We start from the raw sequence: 18,837 nt of genomic DNA, 5'->3' as shown, positions 1-18,837 counted from the left end.
TAAGCCTAAGAGATAACAAATAAGCTTCTTTAGGCTCTGAAAATTTTATGACATAATTTTCTTTCTCTCTCTCCCTCCTTCTTTTCCTCCTTTCCTCTCTCACTCTCTCTGTCTGTCTCTCTCTCTTCCTTCTCTCATTTCTCCCTCCTTTCTCCCTTTCCTTCTGTCCTTCCCTTTCCTAGTCTTCCTTCTCTTCTTTCTCTTCCTTTCTCTCTCTCTCTGTGCCCCATCTACATACAAATGTATAGAGAAAATGAATATATGTGTATGTGTGTGTGTGTGTGTGTGTGTGTTTATGTGTCTTCCTAACATTTCAAATGTCTATATTGTAATAAAATATTCCATCTTCTAAAATGTGGACGACATTTTTTTTTCTGTGAAAATCTAGATAACATTTTTAGCTTTGAAGGTCTTATAGAAAGTAATGATGTAATGATTTGCTATGTTCCAGTAACACTTTATTTATAAAACAGGCAGCTTCTGGTTGGCAACCATAGAATAGTAAGTGAACTTTTACATAAATTATTCCTCTTTTTCATGATCAGCAGCAGTATGAGTAATATATTCTGATACAAAACTCAACTGATGGACTTATTTATTGTATGCATTATTAACATTTATATATATGAGGTGATAAATTACTTACAATAATATTTAGTATGAACTATGTCATATGCCCAGTGCCTCAGATACATGGTCTTATCTAACCTTGGGGATAATATCTTAAATTTGGTATAATCATCTATATTTCATAGAGATTTGAAAAAAATCTAAATAAAGTTTTAGCTTAGGGTAGGTCTCAGTAATTGCTTACATAAGAGCTACTTTTCACTAACGTAGTTTCTATTTTACTTAAGTGACAATTAGATCTCAGTGATGTCAGAGAATGTTGGGCAACTCTCTAGCTGCTAAAGATAATCATATGTTGATATCTTGAAAACTAAATTACAGTAGATCTCACTTTAGTGTGCTAATTAGAGATTTAGACAGTGATATCAGACTCTGTTTTGGCGGGAAAACATAAGAAAAATCCTATTCAACAACTCCATGGGAAAGTGCCTGCACTTGTTTTATGAGGAAAAGGTGTGTGGGAGATCTGCTAGTCCTTTCCTCCTGACTGGAACATAACTACGTGGGATCTCCAGTCTTTGCTTGCTCCAGATATCTCAAACATAGAAGAAATGCAAGAGAATCTTGGGAAAAGAAAATAGGTGCCTGAGATTATCAAAGTCCTAAACTAATCTCAGGACATCTTATTTTAGCACTCTGTTAAACAGGAAATTATAACTTTACAATGTAAGCCAATTCCAGGGAACTTTTTCCTTCATTCATGGATATGTGAATTATTGCATAAAAATAATAATTTCTATTGTCTTGGTCGTCCAAAGAGCAGAAAGCAGAATCAGGGGCCATATGGAGGTTTCGCATCTTTAACTCAAATAATACGAAAAAAACTTGAGAATAATTTTCAGCTAGTCACATCCAACATAAGTTCAAAGCCAGTAGACATTCAGTATCCTGATTTCTGGAAAGATTCTCTAGTGTCTAAAGGAAATAATTCAATCATTTTACAACTGGAAATGCAGAAAATATGAAATGCATCACATTGCTTGTTTTAGAAAACAAAGGTTTCACTTTAGAAAACAATATTCTAGGTCATTAATGAATCTTTACCGTTCCCATAGTAGGGATGCAGGAGGAAAGGAATTATTTCTGTAGATTTTTATGCAGAACAATTGTGAAGGAATGAAATGCAAAGCAATGTTATCACAGATTTGCTAAGTCACTTTTATCCTCAAAGGAGATGGATGACCTTAGCGTAGTGTTACAGTGATAAGAACTTTAAAGTGAGATCATCATTAATAGAAGAGCTCTAAAATATTTTTATTTATTATTTCTTCTATCTATCTATAATCTTCATAGATATATCCAATGAAGTTTGATTATATTCGCTCCTAGAATTTCTCTTGGATCCTTCTCCCAAACCCCTATTCGCTTTTATGTCCTTTCTCTTTTTTAATAGCCCAGTAAGACCAATGGTGCTGCTCTTTTATATAGGCGTATAAGACCATCCACTAGAGCATAGTCACACTACCAAGGACCATGTCTGTTTAGAAAACTGACTTTCCTCCCCAAGAAGCCATGAAAACAAAGAAAGAAAGAACAAAACAAAACAATAGGAGGTCCTGAGCTACTGCTAGATCCCCTTGGGTCCTTCTACCATCGGTGCTGGAATGTTGATTGGTTTGGTCTGAATTTTTAAATACAAGTGTAAATATCCATGTTGAGGTAAGGGATGACAACGGAGGCAAGCAATTGTCTTTGCTTTTAAAGAGACAGAAAAGGAGGTATGCTTGCTGTTTAAAGTCATTGTGTTTGTATATTTCTACCATGATAAATATCCCCTTATCTTCACAAGGGATGAGGATTTAATATGGTAATTCTTCTAATCAAATAATGTATTCCTTAGCTCCCATACAGGGAAGAAACAGTTCACAAAGTCTGAGTCATATTCATTACTACACCGTTAGAAGAATTTGATGGGGCACATGGATTAAGTTGATTTTGGAGATTATCAATGTCATTAATGTGAAAGGAAATTTGAAATATAACTGAACTGGAATAATCACCTTTGTGTCTTTTGAATGTCAGTCCTTTTGAAGATGTATGGAGTCCCATGCTTGTTTGATACCATTAGAGCCTGCGTGGACATTTGGGTGTGGGAGGAACAATAAGCATTTGCAGCAGAATCTTTCTGTGTGTGACTTTTTCGGCACCATCTGGATTCCTGCGTTTCCTCTGACTGTCTATTCAGAATTCAGAAGGAGAATTAGATAAAAAATAGATGAAAGGATGTGAACATGCAAAGGCAAAAGGAAGTGCTTTCTCACTCGACTTCCCCAGTGGAGCTGCTCCCTGATTAAAATACTAATACATGACAACTGGTCCAGGAAGTCCATACCGAGGCCTGAGAGCTTGGCATGATCAAAGGCGTGTGTTATTCCTGCCTCCTTCTGTCAGCAGTAACTGAGCAATCCAGGCTCCTGATTGGAAGAGCAAATTTCCTTTGTCCTGCACATGCTGTATTTATCCTTCAGGAATATCCACAAAACTCAGCAGGGATTTGGCTGAGAGAGTAGGATCACTCCTTGCAGAAAAACTGGTAATAAATCTGGAGGCTTTGTAAAAGATCTGAAAGCTGCCTTCACAATTTGCCGGAGGAGGTGTGTATAGCCAGGAGGAAGGAGATTATGTAAACTACAGAGGCAAACTGGGGGAGCTTGGCAGAGGACGATCTGAGAAGGCTCTCTGAATATTCTTAGCTAGAGGTGGTTACAGGTTCAACACAGAGGCTGAGGACATCACCTTTCCCTTCTATTCCGGGAAGTCAAACAAGAGCTTCCTGTGCTCTGTTTTGGAAATGTAAAGGAACCTTTCTGCTCCTAATTTAGATAGCTTGCATTACATTAAAGGCCAGTTTCTGTTTGTCACATCATGTTGCTTTGTGGCATTTATTAACAGTATTTTCTACACTGCTACTTTAAAAAAAAATACAGTGTTTCTTTCAAAAAAAACCTTTGAAAATATGCTTTGGGAACAGGTTCTGAATATCAAACTTCTGAGTATTCAGAGAAATGGTTTTAGCACTTTAAATTTTTATTTTCAAAAATTAGGGTCCTGCTACCACCCTCTTCTAAGCTGCAGAAGACAGGAAGTCCTGTGGTGAGTGGGCAGTGATATACAGCTGGGAATTCTCTCTCCAGTACTCACAATAACTAGGACTCTTGAGCCCTAGTGCTATAGGATATAAGGAAGAAGCTAAGTGGAAGCAAAAGCCCAGAAAAACAAACAAAGGAGGTCATTTTCCCCTCCCATTTGATTTTGGCAGGCTTTAATATCACTAAATACATACCGTGTTTGCTTTAGCATGCCACTTTACTTACAATATATATTCATGAGGCTTTTCTTTTAAAAACCCCAATTTCATAAACAGCAATGAAAACTTTCTAAATCTAATTTGCCTGTGTCTGAAAAACAAAACAGGAACTCTCACAGGGGCATCTTTCTCTACAACCTTACAAAGAGAAACATTGTTTTGTATTTACCTCTGCCTTGTGAAATGCCTCTTCTAATATTGCATTCTTGTAAAGCAGAGATTAAGAAACCAAACCATGCCCTTGGGGAGACAGGGAAGCTGGGCCAAGATGCTCTCAAGTAAACTGTATTAATCTGATAGTTAGAGAGCTGCTTTGATAAGGGCGAAGACAGAAGGGAGCTTTGGGTGGGAAGACCTCAACTTTTGTTAAGTTAGTCAAAGGATTATTTACTAATAACAGGGATATTTTCTCTGAAATCTCTCTCCCTCCAAGGAATTTCCCAGAACTCCATCATCACCAGACTTTTTCTCTTCTGTGGAAACATGTTTTTTGACTACAGCGAACAGAGAAAAGAACACAATATTATTTGAATGAGATTCTGACAAAAGTAAAGTCTCCCCTTTTCCATTTTCATATTTAAAAATTAAGATTCATACTAGGATATGAACACCAGCATACTATACAGGAAGTTTCTTCTGAAATTCCATTATACTATAACAGGAATTACCAGGGTCTTCCCCTTTGGAAAGCCTCATGGTAGCAGTGTATCAGATTAAAACTGATCAGGGAACTGTATTATTAAATTAATGAGATAATTAGCAAAATTCACAGCTGCACTCTTTGACAAACATATTCAGAGCCTCTGAGCTAATGAGGCAGACCATAAACTTTTCAAAAATGAAATTTACAGAAATATTTATTCAACTGATATTTATTGTGAACGTTGATTAGAAAGGCTATGAATTCTAAGAAACTACATTGCTAGAGATGGTAATCAGGGTCTGTTTTCAGAGGCTTGATTTGGGACTTCTTTGTTCATAACTATATGCAAAAATGTATTATATGTATGCTTTTATATGAGCATCTATAGTTCAGTTGGAAGATATTTATTACCGGCTTTCTTAATTGAACCACTAATGAGGTGGTAGAATCATAGCCATGTGTCTCTATCAGCCAAAATATAAATAAAAAATTGTGTTACTTTCAAAGGAAGTTATTTCTCCCTTTTTCTTCTGTCTTTCTTCTTTGTGAGGGCACACAAGATTCAATTTTTAAGAGGGTACATATTATTTCTAGGAATTTAAATATTCTTTCAAATATCTCCCTAATAAGGAAGAAAGGAATTTTCTCCTGTTGTCAAAAGTGCAGCTGTTAGTTTTTTCTAATTGCTCAATTAATCTAATGATACACTTTCCCTATCATTATCTAACTAATAAGCCTCAGCACCCGGGTTCTAGTCTTTGATGGCACTGATTTGTTTGTCTTTTGATAACATTGACTTGTGAAGTTGTCTCTACTTGCTTCTTCTAATTCAATACAGGAAACTTTATATTCCCCATTATGACTGGGTTGCCTTCTGAACCAGCAAAAAGAGTAGTTTAGATGAGAATGGCATCTGATTTAACTTTTTCCTCCTTTGTTTGAGTTTTGGCTACCACAGTCTTGCAAGTACATAATTCCTAAATTAAGTTGGTTTTTGTTGTTGTTGTTGTTGTTTAAGTCTAAAGAAATGATATCAGAATAAAATGACCAATGAGCAAAAGAACAAATGAATACATACTTCCTCCTGACCAAGTATTTTAAGCCCAGAAATTTACACAAAGTACGCTTTTTTATTTCTAATACAATATAAACTGAAATGAAAAATAAATTGCTATGTGTTGTTATAATTGGTTTTCAATTGTTTGTTTGTTTGTAATGAGTTTTTAGTGGAAACTTAGAATCCAAGCTTTTCTGTCAGGTTCTCAAAACATTCCTGAAATAGAATTGTCTCATGTATCTCTTTCTATAGTATTATAGAATGTTCAGACCCCAAAACTTTGTAGCCTTACCAGTTTTTCAGTTTCTGGTTTGGGTGGGAGAATTGCTTCTCGTGCTAAGGGATTCTTTGTCTTAATGACTAAGATGATTATTTTCCTCCTCACTGTCATTGAGTCAAACTTAACCTATCTCCTATTACAGGACAGGGACAGTCTTAGGTTGTGATACTGGTTTAGTCTAGGAAGCCTGTCCTTTGACCTCCAAGATTGAGCATTACTGCTTTCTGTATTCCCAGAGAAGACATCTATGAGGTAGACTAGATACTTGGAAGAACTCAGAGTTCCCAGTAAGGAGTGTTACCAAGTTGCCAATGCCACCTTGTTCTGGAGTGAGGGTAGCTCATCTCTGGACTGTTTTGCTACTGAGCCTAGTGGACTGTTTACCCACAGTGCAGGATTTCTAACCTATTCACCTTGTGCTGCAAAATGAACAGCAGCTCTCTAGCTCCCATTTTTAGGCAACTCTGTGCTTTATTGAAGTGCTGCTTTTCATCAACTTCCTGATTTCCCTATGAAATTTGTTCAGCTTTTCATTCCCAATTTCATTCTCATTATTGTAACTTAGCAAGTCTAATATTTAATCCTCATTCTAAATATGAATCAGTGAGCAATCTGTCTTGAAAGTTCCATGTCATTTCTCATTCACCTGCATTAAAAGTTTCCTATTAAACATGCTGGAATTTTTCTATTTGACATTTTGAGAATAGAAAAAATAATGCTGATAATTGCCATGCCATTAAAGGGACTCACTTTTTAATATTAAACATTCAAATAACTACTTTTAATGAAAGGATACAATATATTTTCTTCATAATTAAAAAGCAAAGTAATAAATATTAAAGAAAATTAATAAAAACCTTTGAAAATGCTTTGCTTCTTACTCTCTTAGTTAACAGAGTTAATAATGAACAGAATTTGAGTTTAGGGTATTATTTTCGTTTTTGTTTCAATATTAAAAGGATATATATTTATAACAGAATGAAAAATTCTCCTCAAACATGCTTTTTGTTTTCTTTAAAACATTTTATAATTTATTTATTCATATGTCCTTCTTATTTTTATTTTTATTCATACTTTTCATTTCCAAAGTATACCCAGAGGCATTAATGATTTCTGGAATTGAACATGAATATGTATTTGTTTCTTTTGAAGCAGATGTAGAAGAATATACCTTCAGTCTCTTGCCTGGATTTTTAATGAAATTACTTTGTTAACTCAAGGCGTTAATCATTTGAAGAGACTAGTCAAAGAAAATTCACCCAAAAGAATTAAAACCAAGCAATTACATATGACTATAGAAGCTTACCAAGATATCTGACTCCATCAAGTGTGCTGGAAGACAGAGCAGTACAAAGTCTATCATACTGAAATTAAAGTTATGTTCTGACCACTGACAGTGTTTTGAAAAGGACATTATCATATGCCACTCAAAACCTACGTATGTTTATATCATCAGTGCCAATAAAGTCATAAATAACAAATGTTATATGTCAAAGTCTAGACTTAACATCAGGAAAATAACAATGGCCAAAAATTCACAGAGAAGAGTGATAAATTTTATTTCATTGAAGTAGGAGTTTTATACTTAGCTTTGTCATGTGTTTGTTGGGTTGAAACAAAGTAAGAATTTCTTCTGCTTTAGATTCTCAGGAGAACAAATGAAGGCTCTGACCAGACAATATTCTAAATCTCTCAAGCATCTATGTTCTATGGTTTCCTACTTAAAACTTTTGTAGATTTGTGTAAAACTCTTTGGAAATGTATCATTGTCCTCTTAAACCAGCATGTTCTTTCTCAATATGGGTCACATAATTGGCATGTGAAAAGATTCCCTTCCATACATCATCTAATACATGAGCTATTGTCTCAGACAAGCACCCCTTTGCATACTAAGCTTGCTCTGTGGCTCATGCTCCAGCTCTCATTCAGCAGAGTAAACAAACATTCTGTTGGGGTTAAGGATTAATGGCAAGGAATCGCATGACTGTACAGCATGTAACCTTGAGGGAAGAGATCAAGGGAAATGTCAGTCAAACACCTGTCCTTAGTGCAATTGCTAATTAATTCGTGAACATTGACTCAGGTTGCAGATTTGCTAGTGTACAAGGGAATCAAGTCCCATCCTATAAATACCGCCTTGATTTAATGAGGCTTTAATAGGATTAAACGGTTTTAACTTTATGACTTCATGTTTTTGATTATGGTTGTATAGTGCTTTTTGATATGGATAGATATGATTTTCACTTAGTTTCATTAGTAGATGGCAGGCTAAAAGTAAGGTGAATAAAAAGGGGGCAGAGTCCGCTTACCTTATTTTCTGGGATTTTAAAACAAAATTAAAAGTTAAAATAGTCTGCTATCTCAAAGTAAACATGATAAGTTATTCAGGATCTCCATCAAAGTTAATTAACATGTATTTAAGTAAACTGTATTCTGTTAGTGCGGATGTGAACTATTTTGCTGATACTAAGTTTGTGAATTTATATGGAGGTTGATTCTAAATCATTTTTTAAATTATGTTTGCTATCAGATTTGCAGGTGACATATTGATGCTAACATGTCATTTTGATAGACTTTGGGCCTAATGTCAAAATAGTTTGGATTTTTTTATTGGTTGCTACAGGTTACTAACACTAAAATTTGACTTTGAATTCTCAGAAAAGCTGGAAAGTAATTTGGCCATTTGTCATTTTGGATGTCTGAATGACGTTATCATATCATCTACTGGAAATCTTCAAGTCTCAATTTAGACTTCCTTAATACCGCCATTATTGTTTAATTCAAGATTATTAAAAATTACTACTGAAATATATGCAAACAGAGATATATAATGCACATGTGAGATTATTTTAGTTTATAACTGTTACCTGTGGTAACCGTACAAAGGAAAATATATCACTCCTTGCCTATGAATCAATCCAAACACTTTCATTCCTATTAGAATACTGACTACTGTCCTTAAGTTTGACCTAAGTTCTTTCCATGCCATTGTTCTAGCCTACTTAGTTAAAAACTCTAGAGTAACTTCAATGAACAAACCTAACAAAATTATTATTATTAAAGACAAAAATTATCATATAATGATGAAAACATAAAGTAAATACAAAGTAAGATAATTTCTACCTGAGATAGGTGTTGTGAAGTAGATGTCATCTTAACAGACAGAGACCAAGGCAGACACCTTCAGTTTAGGTATATGCCATGAAATTGACACATTAAGTACTTGGATATTTGATTCAAGAACTGCTGAGAAAGCAGAAATAACCTCGCAAAGTTTGAGAGCAGGGTGCCAAGCAGGAAAAGCAAGCAAAGTGGTAGATTCCAAGGAAGCAATGAGTTTCACGGTTTCACAATATCAACTGGAGTACACTTCACTGGAGAAAGCCAAGCAGGAAACCAGAAAAGCACAGATCATGCCAATTATTTAAAAATCTTCACAAGGATTCACTATCCACTGTATTTGGTTCCTTGACTCTGTTTGAGTCCCCTAACTGAGCCATGTTCATTTCAGTCCTGCCCAATATCTTTGTTTCTTCTAGTGCCTCTGTCTTAGTCTTGTATCAGAACACATCGCATATAATAAGAACTTCATGAGTAGCTGTCAAAAGAGAGAAATGATATATGTTGATCGTTTATGAAATCTATCATGCCTCCCTTTCTATTACTCATTAGGAAAGGTACTTTAGATTTTTTTTATTTTTTTTTACTAATATAATTGTACCTATCTACCCTCTGTCTCTTTCTTCTTATCACTGTGTGTGATTGCTACTATTCACTAAGAGCCAAAACAACATGGTACCCTCTTTACATTACTTCTGCACATCCATGATTAGTTAGAAAATCTATTGTAGTTGATAAGATACCAAACCAGGAAATAACTATTTTCCACATCTTTTTATTGCCTTGAGCACTTGTGTGCTTCCCACCATTGTGTATGGCTATGAGGATTTTGCACCAGGAATCAGGACAGGTAAGAAACTAAGAAGACCCACAATGTTGCCACCACTGTACCCTAACATGGTGAAGCTAGTGAGGCAGAGTTTACTATTGCCTATCAGATATCTCGTCATCAATCAATGAAAGTTCAAATTTCTTAATTTGGCATTTCTGTAACTTATTACCCAAGCATATTTCCCTAACGCAATGCATTGTGCATATTGATCTGAGATGGTAAAGGAAAAGCAATTCTGACAGTACACAAGAGTGAATATGAACATTCCCAATGTAAACTGTTGTTCTTTGATTTAGCAGATAGTTTTACTTCTATAGAGGTGGGCTTCTTATAGAGGCCCTGTGCTTCCCATGGCAGACTTTATGGCTACTTGAGGCTTCGAATTTACATGTTATAGTATTTGTTGTGGACCTTTTTGTTATGAATTTTAAATAATTAACTCTACAGAACATGTTTACATTCATTGTAGGTAATTTAGTTTTTAGAATATAAAGCTATTCATATTTCAAGTTTTTTTCTTTTCTTTTCTTTTTTGATTTTTCGAGACAGGGTTTCTCTTGTGTAGCTTTGCGCCTTTCCTGGAACTCACTTGGTAGCCCAGGCTGGCCTCGAACTCACAGAGATCCGCCTGCCTCTGCCTCCCAAGTGCTGGGATTAAAGGTGTGCGCCACCACCGCCCGGCCCAAGTTTTTTCTTAATATAAAGGCATTTACCATATTTATATTTTCAACTGTTTGAAGAAAGAAATTATAGTTCTGATGATCAGACTTTAGAACCTGGTCACACAAGGCAAGCATTCTCCAAGTGAGCTGTATCATCAACCAGCCTTCCCCTTTATACCACCACAATTTGATCTCCTTGGCTGACTTTGTTTAGATCTGAATACATGGATACAGTCCTCTCGGTCCTCTGAGTAATGTGGAAAACTTAAAATATGTATGAACACTTATCTTAGAGCCATTTGTTTAATTTTTTTCTAGTGTTCATCAGAAAAAAAGTACTTAGTTTACTGAGACTCAAACTAATTGAAATTATTAACATTTGTACTGATAATTATCCCACTTTATTCTGCCTTGTTCTATACCCAGCAAAGTCAGCTTCTCCAACTGCCATTAATTGTCCTGTCCCAAAAGTTCTATTTAACAACATGATGAGTCATACTTTTAGGAGGTTTGTCTTTTGAGCTGCTCCCCTCAAATTTGCCTCACTTTGTAGGATGTAGTTGGCTATGTCTATAAATCTTTAGTCATAGAAATAATGTGAAGTTTTATTCTTTGTAAACATATTGCCACATTGTTTTACTGTAAATGGCATCTTCTCTTTCATCCAGCTTCTGTCTTTCATCATGTCTTCCTTGGGGATTAGGATGCCCTTTATATTCTTCTTAGCTCCTTTAACGCCTGTAACAAAAATATGCACAAAACAAGATAATGATAAATGTTTGATGAATCAATGAAAAACTGAGAGAATAAATGAGTGAGTATAGAAACAGTGCTTCCCATATCTCATACTTATGGTTCATTTACTAATCCTGTGATACTGAAGAACTTGCGCCTCTGGCATAGTTTATGACAACTTTTAATATGATCAAATGGTTTTGTAACTAGATCAGCTTCCACATAAAAGGAAACAAATGTTCTTTCTTCTATAATCAAAATTGAATTCATGAGGTACAATATGTTCATGAAACCACGGTATGATCAAGAAGCTTCATCCTTCTGTGGTCACAGGATGTTACAGGAATTCTGGAATCTAGATTATACCAGATACATTTGGTAAATTTATAAAATCACATTCTTGACAAATGCGTAAGAATTCTCATTCCTCTATGAGAATTAATTTTCTATCAATTGATTCTTTTTCAATTGTGTTGTTAGGAAATATACATTATTTGTGAAAATAAAAATTAGTGAAATGGTCTGTCCAACAAACACACATACATTAATTACATAGACAGCAAACAAAAAGCATAAGAAATAGATAGATAGAATTATCAAAAATTGATAGAATTATCAATAAGAGAAACTGCAAATAAAAACCAAGGAGTTTCTAAGTGACTAGGTATATTTGTCAACTTTCTAGTACTAGAATAAATAGCTGAGACTATTATCATATAAAGCAGAAAAGTTTATTTGGGCTTATGCTTCTGTAGCAATTCCAGTCTGTGATGGACTGACTCTATAGTCTTGGCCCAGTTGTGAGGCTATACACCATGGCAGGAGTGTGTGATGGAGCAAGGATGTTCACTTCATTAGGTACAAAGTGAAAGAGAAAGAAGAAATCAGCACCCAATGTTTGAGAACATGTTCCCAAGAGCCTAACGGACTTCCACTAGAACCCAACACTAAAAGCTTCTACCACTTGCCTATACCCTCCTCCTCAGGATGAAACTATTAGTGTCATAGTCCATCCAGGAATGTTTAAGATCCAAACCTAGCAAGAGCTCATTCTAGAGCATAGTCTCTCCTTTCATAACCCACCAGTATGGAGAAATATTAGCATCCTTGGCTCTTTACGGGTGTGAACCATGAAACACATAAACCAGGTCAAACTCACAGTAGGATACCAGTTCTCAGACCCAAATAATAAAACTCTTTAAAAAGCACAAAAGTTGAAAAAAGATAGCAAAGTCAACAACCTCAGAGGCATCGTCATAACAACAGATGACGGAGGAATTTATAGTGACATGATGGATATGCAATAACAAAGGTAGCTAGTAGCAACATGAAACAAGCAAAGCAAATCATGAAAGGAATTAATGAGAAATGAAACTGTACTTATGATTTTTATGTATTTGTACAAGCATAGGTCTTATTGTGCTGTCTAGAGTGACTTAAAAGTCACAGTCCTCCTGGTCCAGCCTCCTATACAACATTTACAAAACAGACTCATTATTAGAGAATTTATTAAGGTTTAGATCCAGCATGTCTCCATTATTCTAAGATAGCCTGAAACATTCTCTTTTGAAAAATAAAATGTTATATATAGTGGTATAGTAGAACTTAGATTGTTTCAAAAAAGAAAACATCATTGAAGCAACTTTTGTGATCCTAACACTCTATATACAAAGGTATACTTCCTCCCAAAGTTTTTAAAGCTTGTGTAACAGAATTTTATAGCAGTTTCTGAAGTAAGCACACCATTTTAATGATAGCTGTTACTTATTCAGCAAAGAGTTACCCATTATAATTTCAGTATCTCAATTAAAAACCCCATAAAGGTAATAAGACTGTTTAATAAATAAAGAAAATAAGTTGTGAAAAAATTCACCACCTTTCTGCTAATGAACAGAGCAGCATACTGACCACCAAGACTTCATTCCAGATTCTGGGAACTCCCTGGATTTCAGGAGTGTTGCTTGAGACCAAGACTAGGTTCATGTAGAGCTTCCAGGAAATGCATATTGAATTAAATTAAATTCCTTTCACTGTAATGAAATTCTGACCACAAAACAGAGGTTAAATATCACTTCTACTATGGTTACAGAGTTGATACAAATACGTTAAAATTGAGCAAAATAAATCTCAGAGCCATCCTGAACATGAGGTTTCAGCCCAGCTCTCCCAGCAATGAGTTGGATGTATCTGTGCAGTGTAGCTTCCTGAGTGCATGCTGTAATTACAGCCATAAGATCTGAGTAAATCAATTCTTTAATGTAGTAATGGCATTGCGAGGGTAGTAATGGTAACATTAATAACAATAACCATAATCCCGTGAAAGTTGAGAAGCATAAAGTCTTATAGGGACGGTAGAGCTATTTGCTAAATGTATTTTTTAAAGGGAAATAATTTATTTTTACTGGCCTTGACCCAACAAAGTATTGATATCTTTACATCATTTTTATCTTGATAATAAAGAGGTTTAAAATTTTAACGTATTCTTCCTCGGCAATGCTCCAGATCTCACTCTCTATTTGGTATTACAGTATCCGTAATTGGTGTCTCACGTTAACATTTATTTAAAGCTGCTGATTTAACATTTAAAAATTCTGGGGTTAATGGATCTGCATTCACACATCCATTAACCTCAATAAAAACAAATGGAACCTCTTGTGAACTAAACTCAGTTCAGTTCATGGATGTGCTTTCTCTAATACCCACAACATTTATATGGTCCTGCTAAAATGTCAGGTCAGGAGAGGTCTACTAACATAGGACTATTCGAGGTGATTTTCTGTCTCTTGTCACGATTGCAGTCTGACGCAACTAAGCATACCTCTGTTAGGTGTGTGTGTGTGTGGGGGGGTGTCTTTCAATGATTTAGTTCTGGCAGAATGCATTTGCTGCAAGTCACTCATTCTTAAATATGCTTGGGTTTACTTTCTCTGAACCTGTGGCATAAAAACCCAGTATGTTCTTTCATTACTCATTAGAGATCCTGAAATGTTTGGGACTTCAAAATCTGATTTATGATGATGCTTTCTGGAAAACATAGGAAACAAAGGAAGGAGTCAAAGGAGGGTGATAGGGAGGGAGAGAGGGAGGAAGAGGGGAGAGGAAGGAAAAACAGAAGAATGAAAACTCGTAATGTGTAGGTACTATGAGATGTTAAACAACCCTGTGAGAATGAGAGAATGGGAACTAGAATCATTTCTGCCACTCCCTAGCACTGTGAGCTGAGGCAGATCACTTACTTAGGTTCACACTGCTCATAGTAACACTCAGGTGCAAGGATCATTTGGATTGGCTTGCATTTTTGTTTTCCTTGTGTTTTGGTCTTTAAGACAGTTTTGTTTGTGTGTTTCTGAACATATACAACAATGTACAAGCATGAAGTGTACAGTACAGGTGGAGAATTATTACAGCATATTACAGAACCTGAAAGTTTAAGATTTTAAAATAAAATGATATTTTTTTGTGCACAGAATATATGTAACACATAACTGCAGTACATAGTCCATACCAAAGGAAGCTAATATTCTAACTTCTAACGTTATTAAATGAAATGCATCCAAAAGCAGAGCTGCGTATCCAACTTCCTTTACTCTTGACTATGTGTGTGAAATTTCATCATGGTCTGTATACTGTATAACAGATGGTTTTATTGCTATATATATTGTACTGCTTAGATACAGCATGATCTATTTATCTATTCTCTTGTTGCAATTTTGGGCTATTTTCCAACTTCAGGCCAGTAAGGGAATACCATCACATTTTTTTTCTGAAATTGGAACTTAATCCTTTGAGTTAAAGCACTCTAAGGAAAAATAGATATTTCCTAAATGCGTACAAGCTCCTCCTCTTCTTGTTTTGCTCATCATCTTCCTCCTCCACCCTCCTCCTCCTTTCCGTCTGGAGATGAATTCTGAACCTAGCACATGACTTTAGAAATAGGAGCTAAATTCTCAGCCCTTCTGCTTGGCTCTAAGGCTGGCTTGTTCCTGTGTCTACAATCTGAATTAACACAGGAGCTGTTTAACATGAAAATGGTACTTTTCAGTTTAAACATACGCATACATTGCTGAAAAGAGAGTGAAGTTTAAAGAAATGACCAAAGGATGACACTTATATTGCTCAAAAAAGAACAAACATTTATAAGGAATATCAAAATAAATGTCTCTCTGGAATAGGTTAGTATCATCTATCTAATAATTCTCCCTAAGATGTCTATGGGGCAAAACAGAAAAACAGGGAAAGACTAGGCAAACAGATTCTCTGGGTAGGTTTGTCCTCCAAATAGTAAGTCTGGAGAGTAGCCTGAATCTTGGATCTCACAGACTGGGTAATCAGGAGCTCTTTGAAGTAAAATCATTATTTACTTCATTAATTCATCTCTTCCAAAGCCTTGTGATAAGCAGCTAAAAGAAGCCAATTGTGTATTAAATGGCCTGTAACTATATTTTTTGTGCCATACACTTGCCTGATATTTCTCTTAGTGATACTAGTTTTCATTCCATTTATACACAGTTGTGCAAAATTCATTTCCTACACTTTAAAAAAAAGTACTATTGACTTAAAATTGTTCACAATTTTGTGGATCAGGAATTTGGGCAAGGCTCAGTGTGTGATGATTCTTCTGTGTATTGGATGTCTTCAGTGATACTCGCCAGCATCCAAAATGGCCTGGAAAAGAAAAGTTTGTGTGTACCCAATGAAACACATAACCTTTTTTAAGATTTTTACTACACTGTGGTGCTGTCAAGCAAAGATTATGCTCATGGGCTTCCTAACAGCAGAGGCTGACGGCTGTTTTAAAGCTTAGGTGGCATCATGCTGCACTTCCTTCCTCTTGTGGATCAAATGAAGTCATAAGGCCAAAGCAGAATCAACAAGGGAGAATAGACTGTACCTCCTGAGAGCTGAGGTATACTTTCATGGATAGATAAAACCTAAGGTGGTCACCTGCAGCTAGATATCAACAAAGGATTTGTACATTCATAATCACATATCTTTTGTTCAAGTTTGCTGGTTTGGCTACATTGTGTTTAGTTCTAAATGTATGATATCTGTTATCATGAGCCCAAATGGGTGCTGCTTTTAAGTGTCTTCTCCTTTCTTTCACCTTTCAGTAGAACATCTCCTAATCCCAGGAAACGTCACTAATGTCACAGAACTATTTGGGGACCATTTATTTATGTGGTTATGTACTCTGTGTTGAATTCCAGCACATTTATTATTATGATTATTTTTTTAAAGCCCAGCTTCCCAGGGCCAAAATGATTCCATATTCTTCACTGCACTTTACATTGAGCTAGGTACAGCACATTCACATTAAATACCTGCTTAGTACGAGGATCCTTGTCACCACGTATATTTGAACACTGGAAAAACCATATGAGAATAGTGCTTATCACGTGTGTGTGCATCAACATGACTGTTATGGAACACAAATTTACTACACTTATTGGCATGTCATGTACATATTTTACATAGCTTTTGTGCATATTTACAATCCCCCATTTTCTTCCCTTTAAATATAAGAAGCTAAAAATTTACAGAGGTAAAACTCTTCAACAGTGTGCTTCACCTTTTAATGGACAAAACCTGATTCTCCTAGACTCTAAGTCCCTGATCCTTATTACTAAATGCCTCTGCACAGAAAGAAACAGGAACTCACATTTTTATTGCTGGGACAGCTAAAATAACTCTGAAGTTCCCTGGAGGATTCTTTCCACAAATTGGCACTGTGGGCATAATTAATATTCATGGTTGAGTCACTCTACTCACTTTACATAGCAAATTCAAGGCTGAGCTACCATGTTTCTACAGCTTGGGTACCAATTATTACTCCATTTAGACTGTTGGTAATACATTTCATTGCAGTGTATTCATGTAGATTTGGACAAGGTCATGGGAAGTCATTTGTATCCTAAATAAGATCTGTCACTTCCTTGCTCAACATTTCCTACAGGTTTACTGAGAATTGTACCTCTCATTTAATTATGGCTCAGGCCTGTTATACTTCTCCTCAAAACAGGGCAAGCTCTTAAGAACCCTCAGCTTTTTGCTACTTCTCTCCAGACATCTCTTCTCTTGCAACACAACAACACTAACTCATCAGATGCTTGCTCCTACATTAATTTCTCAACAGCAGACTCTCAGAACTGTCTTTAAAACTGCCTGTAAGTAAAGGCTTTATTACATTTCCCCAAACCATAGAATATCTCATCTTTATTCCACATTGGAAATTATAACACATATTTCTTTTAAAGTTATTTCCTATTTTTCCCATTGTGGCACAGGCCTCATGAGGAAATGAGCTTTTATTTTGAATTATTGTATTCCTAAAAAATTATCCATTTATAACATGGAACAAGTAGCCTCTGCATCATAGAGGAAGATAGAACTATTAATGCACGTCTACTGAGCCCTCGTTGTATGATCTCTACTTTGGTTGAGGAAGATACTCCATCTATACCACCAGAGATCCTAAAGTATCAGAATCAGGTAGATTCCTTTCTAACTTCCTGTCATGTTGTCCATTAGTGTTGTTTTGATTGTTTATATTTTCTAGTCTGTGTGGTCAGAGCTCTTGTTCTGCTTCAGAATCAGTTCTTCGTATTATGCACATTGGATCATATGTGTGGCTACTCAATAAATCTTTGTAAAATGAACATAGACTAAACTCTTCTAGCATGAAAATGGAAGTGATAACACTTAACTCAGTCTGCTGTTGACACGATATGAGATTTTAACATCCATTTGGCTTTTTAATTATAAAATACACTATAATTACCTAGGAGATTGTATATTGGGAAGATTGGCTGAAAATGACATTGTATCTTAAATCTATGTAATTTAGTGAGTAGGATATGTTACCCTAATTAAATTTCTGAAGAGTTTCTACTATTGTAATGTGCAGTTTGTAATACAAAGAAAACATTGTCTTCAAATTGGAAAGCATTTACAAAGCATATTCACTTTTCTGCAACTTAAAGTCAAATTTTCTGGGCAATCTTAGGTCATGATTTTCACTTTCAGTGAGCCAGTCTGTGAGATGGAGATGGTGGCTGTGATGGGGCCATGGCTGACGGGCAAAGTTATTTTGAGACCATAATGTCTTGAGCACTATGAATGGCTATATCCTAGCTATATTTGTAGGTGATGGCAATGGCCCTTTTCATCATGACTTTTCATGTGACAGACATATGAAAGGAATCAGAGGTTCATATCCTCCAGGCAAAATAAATTAGCTTTCAAGAAAAAAGGAGGAATATTTAAATGCTGAAATCTTTATCTTCCTTTCCTTTGACCCGATTTTGTCTCCCTCAATGAAAAGATGAACATCAAACTAGTACAGGGGCCCATCCTGTGCTTTCAGCATATTTAAGAAGGTCTTATTGTATATATATATATATATATATATATATATATATATATATATATATATATATATATATATACTCTCCAGGGAATGCCTGAGCTAATTTTCCAGGACAAGAATCACGTGGATTCAGATTTTTTTCTAACTCCCAGGAACTCATTGGTCTGCTTAACAATGTTCTAATATTTAATTTCTTGACATGGAA

The sequence above is a fragment of the Peromyscus maniculatus genome, chromosome 8 (genome assembly GCF_049852395.1).
Source record: "Peromyscus maniculatus bairdii isolate BWxNUB_F1_BW_parent chromosome 8, HU_Pman_BW_mat_3.1, whole genome shotgun sequence".
NCBI classification, from domain to species: domain Eukaryota; kingdom Metazoa; phylum Chordata; class Mammalia; order Rodentia; family Cricetidae; genus Peromyscus; species Peromyscus maniculatus.
Note: the sequence above shows the minus strand (reverse complement) of the source record.